The sequence below is a fragment of the Phyllostomus discolor genome, chromosome 3 (genome assembly GCF_004126475.2).
Source record: "Phyllostomus discolor isolate MPI-MPIP mPhyDis1 chromosome 3, mPhyDis1.pri.v3, whole genome shotgun sequence".
Taxonomy (NCBI): Eukaryota; Metazoa; Chordata; class Mammalia; order Chiroptera; family Phyllostomidae; genus Phyllostomus; species Phyllostomus discolor.
Window position 1 is genome coordinate 2980814 of NC_040905.2, and position 5790 is coordinate 2986603.

Sequence of the window (5790 nt, forward strand, 5' to 3'; positions counted from 1 at the left end):
TTTTAGAGACCTACTATCTTATGAGGATCAACTGATTCTGAATGCCAGAGTGATTTGTGGTTGTATTCTCATTTCAACTGTGTTTAAGAAATCCGCTACAGAGGAAAATTCAAGACAACCTTTGATATTTTCAAAGGGTACGGGAACCAGGCCTGTCTATGTCTTGAACTGCTCTTGGACGTATTTTCTTTAGAATTGGTGTTTCTACCATCAGAAGAATGGAGAAAGGTTGACAGTCCCCAAACGTACTGGTACTTTCTAGTTTCTACCCCAGCGGACCCTCAGTGGTCTTAGCACTTAGAAGCTCTCTTCTGACGCTTTCAACTCCCATAAGTGACATGTGGATGCTTTTCCAACTTTGTCTGATAGTCTCTTCAATTGCCCTAGTCAGTGTGTTAGAATAAACATTGATTTAATTCTGATTCTATTTTCACTTGGAGCTTGTCATTCTGTATTGAATTTGAATTTTGAACCTTACTGCCATACACGAACGTTTATACCAACTCTGGGATCGGAAAAGGAGCTGAATGAATGAGGACGAACTGTCTGTGTACATAGTGACTGTCGCTAGGGAAACCATTCCCTAGCAAATATTTTGCATGGTAGCTGAATTTGAATAGAAGTCGTTTTCACAGATAAATGGTAGCACTAGAATAAATGTATTGTCTTTTTAAATATAAATGCATAATGGAGCCACATGGACCATGCCTTTGAACGAGAACTTAGCGATGCATTCATATAAAGTCTGCAATTAAAAGGATTGCTTGTGTTACATTTCTGTTTTCGCACATTACCCACAAAGTACACTCAGGGACTTTCCCATCAAAACTAGATGACCCTTGTCTTACACCCGTGATTTAAACAGCTAATGAGTTGAGATACTTAACAGAAAAAGTAAGGATTCAGTGACTACATGATTGGGGGCCAATTACTCTCAGTAAGCCTCAGTCTCGTGGTGATAACAATAAGGATGTGGTATGTGAAAAATGTTAGCTTGCAAAGTGATTGTATTACATTATACTACAGAGTCAAATGCGCCGTGTCCAAAACAGGACTGATCATTTGCCATGGCACTTGCCAAAAGTCAGAGGTGATTCTCTGAACAGTAAGGCAGCGATTTTAGTATACGAAGAGATCTAGAGACCAGTCAAAAATATTCAGTCCACTTCCTCTCAGTTACTTCTCAGGGACGTATTATACAGCTGAAGCGCCAACCTACTGGTTTCGTCGTTCCCGGAACCAGAGGGTCTGCCCGGAGACATGGGGAGCTTGCGTGCCTTGTCTCCTGCAAAGCCCCAGCAGAGCTGCCAACCTTTTGGTGTCTCTGGGCCACACTGGGAGAAGTAGAGTTAGCCCTGGCTGGCGTAGCTCAGTGGATTGAGCGAGGGCTGTGAACCAAAGCATTGCAGGTTCGATTCCCAGTCAGGGCACATGCCTGGGTTGCAGGCCACGGCCCCCAGCAACCGCACATTGATGTTTCTCTCGCTCTCTCTTTTTCTCCCTCCCTTCCCTCTCTAAAAAATAAATAAATAAAATCTTTAAAAAATGGAATCTCTTAAAAAAAAAGAAGTAGAGTTGTCTTGGGCCACATATTAAGTACACAAATGCTAATGAAAACTAATGAGCAGAAAAAAAAGGTTTTAACTCAATTTACAATTTTGTGTTGGGCCACATTCCTAGCCATCCTGGGCCGCATGAGGCCAGCGGGCCTTGGGTCGGACACCCCTGCCTGCAGGAGGAGCTCCTCGGTTGTATCGGTCCGGACTCCCTCCCATCTCCTGCTTGTGCCGGAGGACGTGCCCATAGCTCACCACCACTGCAAGCTGCAGCCTGCATCTCTCTCTCTTCCCCGAACAAACCCTTTGTGTCAGAGGAACACCTAGCTGCCTTTTTGTCTGAGGTCCGCACTCGCCACTCGTGCCTGCAGATAGCGACCCTTTCAGAAGACAGACTGGCTTCCCCACTCTGGCCGGCGGGTGCTGGCGGAGTTGAGCTCCCTACCCCACCGCCTTTGGGAGCCTGCGAGAACTCCGTGCCTCGGCCTCTTCCCTGGGGCAGGAAGGACCGCCCTCCAGGCTGGTTTAATGAGCTCATTTGTCTACATACTTTAGAAGTTATACTAATAAACAAGCCAGTGGCTTTTGAAAGTAACTTTTCCACAGGGTAATTTAGAGGTACATTCCAGACATTTTCCATGGGTAGCGAGGATTTCCGTCGGTAACACTGAATTTCAAGGCAGGTGCCCAGAGATCGGGGTGAACGGAGAAGAGTTTCCCGTCACAATTCGGTAGTTCCATCTTTTTAACTGCCCAAGCGCAGAAAATGTGACTAAAATACGGTGAAGATTAAGTGTGCTCCTAGACTGGAAATACCATCCTAGGTTATCATTTTTTGTGTGTGCGAAGTCTGGTGTAGCCATCATTTTAGAGTCCCTCAGACTGAAAACTTCCACATTCTCTTGAACTTCTTTGTTCCCCAGTCCCTACATCCACAAAGCGGTGGCCAACATCTGCACCGTAAATCCCCGCACTACTATTTGTTAGCTGTGTGCAAGACAAACATCTCTTCCTCCACGTCATGCATCTAATAAAGCTTGATCATGGAGGTCACCCTCTGAAAGGGGTACGAGCGGTACTGGTCTACAATATTATGAAGGCACAGAGATTTTATAAATCGAGTAAGAGCCCTTGAGCTCCTTGTTTAAAAAATAGTCTATGCATGCACCAGCCTGCATTCTCATAAAACATGGGAGCAAAGCTTGTGTGCCAGGGCTTCTTGGAGACTCACAGGAAGTGAGGCAGGAAAGGGGGGGATAAAAGACAGTGCTTCCCAGGCTGGCCAGGGCCCCATCAGGAGGAAGACAGGAGGCCAGATCCTGAGCAGGTCTTTAGAAAGTCCTCACGGAGTCCCTGAAACATTGAACAGTCCTCCTTCTCCTGTCTCGCTCCTCCTGGGTGCACGTGAACTGTCCTGCACATATGGATTGGGTTGCTCACCCTTCTTCAGTCCTTCCCTACCCAAGGGCCACCTGGTGTCCCACCCCTGCAGGCGCAATGAAAGGCAGAGCATTCGGAGCAGTGAGGTTGAACTTGTCTAGCACTGGGATGTGCAGCCCCCATGATGTTGATGCAGGCCAAGATGGAGACCTTGACACAGGATGGTCCTTGCCCACGGGTGACCTGGTACAGTGGACAGTAGGAAGACGTAGGCAATCCACGCAAAGACCCTGATGCCTCAGGGCCAGGGGAATCCAGGAGAGGCTCGGACTGTGTCTAGTACAACACCAGCTCAAGAAGATATTTCTGACATGTTTGTGATGCAGTCATTTGAACTTTACAAATGCACTAGTCTAGGTCACATTGCCACTGGATGTCAAAGCAGGAGGAAAAGCAAGCAGGTATGCCGATTTCTAAATGTGACAAATGGAATAATAGTGACTGTGGGAAGAACACAAGTGCAGGAGAAATCAGTGAGTGGTTAGCGGCATGATTTCCTGCCCAGCATAGAACGACTTCCCCAATGCTAGTTACCAGCTGCCACAGGAGAATTCCTTGGAGCAGAAGATGAAAATGACTATGACTATGACTAGCACGTCTATAGACGTCCCTGTCCGGGGAATGAGAAAGCTGAAGTATCAGTGAGGTAGTCTGCAGACACTTTGCCAAAGCTCCATAAAGAGCATAATCTGGCCGACCAAAAAGAGAATTTCAGTGATTCAATACTTCTCTCTCTGTTTTAATTTTAATATATTTTATTGATTATGCTATTACAGTTTTGCTATTTTTTTTCTCCTTTTTATTCCCTTCCACCCTGTACCCCCCTCCCACCGTCATTCCCCTACCTTAGTTCATGTCCATGGGCCATACATATAAGTTCTTTGGCTTCTTCATTTCTCATTCCGTTCTTAACCTCCCCCTGTCTATTTTGTACCTACACTTATGCTTATTCTGGTACATTTCCCCCCATTCTCCCCTACCCCTCCCCACTGATAACCCTCCATGTGCTCTCTATTTCTGTGAATCTGTTCCTGTTCTAGGTGTTTGCTTAGTTTTTGTTTTTTTTTAGGTTCAGTTGTTGGTAGTTGTGAGTTTGTTGTCATTTTGTTGTACATATTTTTGATCTTCTTCTTTTTCTTAGATAAGTCCCTTTAATATTTTATATAATAAGCCTTTGTGATGATGAACTCCTTTGGCCTGAGCTTATTTGGGGAGCACTTGACCTATCCTTCCATTCTAAATGATAACTTTGCCAGATAGAGTCATCTTGGATGTAGGTCCTTGCCTTTGATAACTTCAAATATTTCTTTGCAGCCCCTTCTTGCCTAAGAGGTTTCTTCTAAGAAATCAGCTGATAGTCTTGTGACAACTCCTTTGTAGGTAACTGTCTCCTTTCATTTTGGTGCTTTTAAGATTCTCTCCTTATCTTTAATCTTGGGTAATGTAATTATGATGTGCCTTGGTGTGTGCTTCCTTGGGTCCAACTTCTTTGGGACTCTCTGAGCTTCCTGGACTTCCTGGAAGTCTATTTCTTTTGCCAGATTAGGGAAGTTCTTCTTCATTATGTTTTCAAATAACTTTTCAATTTCTTGCTCTTCCTCTTCTCCTTCTGGCACCCCTATGATTTGGATGTTGGAATGTTTAAAGCTGTCCTGGAGGATCCTAAGCCTCTCGGTTTTTTTTTTTTGAATTCTTATTTCCTCATTCTGTTCTGGTTGAGTGTCTATTTCTTTCTTCTGGTCCACACCATTGATTTGAGTCCAGATTTCATCCATGTCACTGTTGGTTCCCTGTGCATTTTCATTTATTTCACTTTTCATAGCCTTCACTTTTTCCTCTATTTTGCGACCATACTCAATCAATTCTGTGAGCATCCTGATTGCCAGTGTTTTGAACTCTGCGTCTGATAGGTTGGCTATCTCTTCGTAGCTTAGTTGTATTTTTTCTGGAGCTTTGATCTGTTCTTTCGTTTGTGCCATATTTTTTGTCTCAGTGTGCCTGTTAGGTAGTAAGGGGTGGAGCCTTAGGGACACCCCTGGGTGGGGCAACCCACGTGGCTGTGTTGTGATGCTGTGTGTGGGGGAGGGGTCAGAGAGGGAACAATGCCGCTTGCTCAGCTCTCTGCTGACATTCAGTCACTTCCCCCGCTACCCACAACAAATTGGGCCCTTCTGGTGCTGATTCCCGGGTGGGTGGGTTTGTGCACATTCTAGGACCCTGTGGGTCTCTCCAGTGAACTCTCCTATGAGCTGGGAGTTTCTCCTGCTGCCGTGTCAACCCCCACAGGTTTTTTCAATCAGAGGTTTTGAGGCTTAATTTCCCCATGCTGGAGCCCTGGGTTGTGCAGTCTGTCTCGCTCCCCAGTTGTTTCTCCTGGTTTATCTGCTCATGAACGTGGGGCCACCTGCTCCACTAGCCTCCATCTCACCACGAGTCCTCTCTACTCAGCTGCCGGTCTCCGCCCCTCCTGCTGGTCTGGGTGAGTGTTTCTTCTCTAACTCCTTGGTTGTTGGACTTCCATACAGTTTGATTTTTGGCAGTTCTGTTTGTTTTTTTTAAATTTGTTGTTGTTCTTCTTTTGGTTGTGCGAGGAGGCAGAGTGTATCCATCTACACCTCCATCTTGGTTGGATGTCCCTTTTTTCTATTTTTGATCAACACAGGGAGAATCGTGGCTTCTTGTTTATGTCTCTCACAGTGCCATATGCCCTTTGACAGCAGAAGCCGGAGCTTACGACCACTTGCTGGCTGTTTGAAACTGACATGGTTCAAGACAGTTAATAAAACAATGTCCG